Source organism: Alligator sinensis, unplaced genomic scaffold, assembly GCF_000455745.1.
Source record: "Alligator sinensis unplaced genomic scaffold, ASM45574v1 scaffold511_1, whole genome shotgun sequence".
Taxonomy (NCBI): domain Eukaryota; kingdom Metazoa; phylum Chordata; order Crocodylia; family Alligatoridae; genus Alligator; species Alligator sinensis.
Genome location: NW_005842114.1, coordinates 478,971 through 480,791, shown reverse-complemented (window position 1 = coordinate 480,791; position 1,821 = coordinate 478,971).

Here is a 1,821-nt window from a genome sequence, read left to right as displayed (position 1 = left end):
CGCGTGTCCGAGGGGGAGGCGCTGCTCGGCCCGCGCCCAACTTCGGGCAGGCCGGCCTCGAGGCCGCGCAGCCAGGAGCTGGAGGCAGCCGCTGCCTTCAACAGGTCCCTGCAACCGCGTCCCGCCGGGGGCCAGGCTGGTATTAAACCCCCGGCCCTGCTGCGTGAGAGGGTCTGCCTGTGCGGCAGCCACGGCCCAACTTCTCAGCCATCGAATCCGGCAGAGAGGACAGGCTGAGAAAAGCCAAGCATCTCGGACGTTTGTTAGATACCAGTGAAAACTCTCTCACTAGGAGGGTGGTGAAGCACTGGCACTGGTTACCCAGAGAGGTTGTGGAATCTCCATCCTTGGAGGTTTTTAAGACCCAGCTCGACAAAGCCTTGGCTGGGGTGAGATAGTTGGGGATGGTCCTGCTTTGCTCAGGGGGTTGGACTAGATGCCCTCATTTTCTGTGATCTGGGAAGCAATGCGTTCAACACCCTTTTAAAAACATAGCCCCAAAACAGCTGCTTGTGTGAGTTTTCTGGCATTTGATCCACTAACCCAGGAAGAAACTGTGCATCACTGTATTGCATTACAGTTGATGAAGACTGAGAACTCATGAGGGAGGAGAGCAGGCAGAGAAGGCACTGTGCTGGAAGGCAGAGAGAACCAGTGTCTCCAAGCTGCCCCCTGCATGTGACCTCCTTTGCTGACTGAGATTCGATATGGGGGCAGGGCCCCACACATGAATCGAGGCCCCAGGTCTCTCAGCACCTTTGTAAGGCTGAAGTTCTCCTTTGGGGCAGTCTCATTCCTGTCAGTGAGGGTTTTTTGAAGGACAGGTGGCACAAGATGACTTTAGAGCTTTGGAGCCCATGTGCTGCTTCCATTTTCACTGGAGGCTGAGAAGGAGCACGATTGATTTCAGATGTGATTTACACCACTCCCCAGGAGTGGCCAAACAGTGGCAGGTAGCAGGTCAGGGAGGAGACAGGCAGCGGGTAGGGCAGGGAGCAGAAAACAGAACATCAGATTGGGCAGGAACCACAGGCCTCCAAGCAGAAAATCAAGCAGCAGATCCGGCTGGGGAAGGGGATAAGAGGGACATTTGAGGAGAGTGCAGGGCTAATTTGTGGCACGCCTGCCCAAAAGATTGGTCAGAACTTTGTTGCACAGGCTGAGCCTCGGGGCTTTTCTGTTTATATGGTTTTTAAACCAAGTTGTACTGGTGTAAAGAGATGTGCATCCACACAACACAATTCCTGAGTGCACTATGCTTAGGGAAGGGCTGTGCTGCTGTTACTTTTGTTGAAGCCTGCAGTATTTCACCTCCAGTAAATCACAACCCAGTAACATCTGTGTGGTTGCACCTGTGCTTCAGACTGTTTTGGTGGACCTCCACTTGCCTCCCACTCTGCTTTATCCCCTACCCCCACCAGCCACTCTGATTACCTGTGTGTCCTCTAGTGCCCTGGGGCCAGGATGAATGGGTGTCACCTCCACATTTGAATGTGGGTGCACAGGTGGGTTCTGGCCATTTTTACTCATCTGCTCCAGGAGTTAGAACACCCAATATTTTGTTCTAACTTTGTACTTGGCCTCATCAGGCAGCAGGCATGGATCCTGAGGGCCTTGCCTTCTGGGAAATATTTGGGAAGGGGAAGAGATGGCCTCAAGACATAGAAACACTGGCATTTTGGAGAGAATCAAAAGGGGGGATGGCCATGTGGGATCACAGGGACATCTTACAATGTAGTGTGAAAGCAAAGAATATAGAGAAGGGTTCCAAGAAGGTAAAAGAGAAAAAGGAAAGAAAATGGACTTTCAATAGCACCCCAG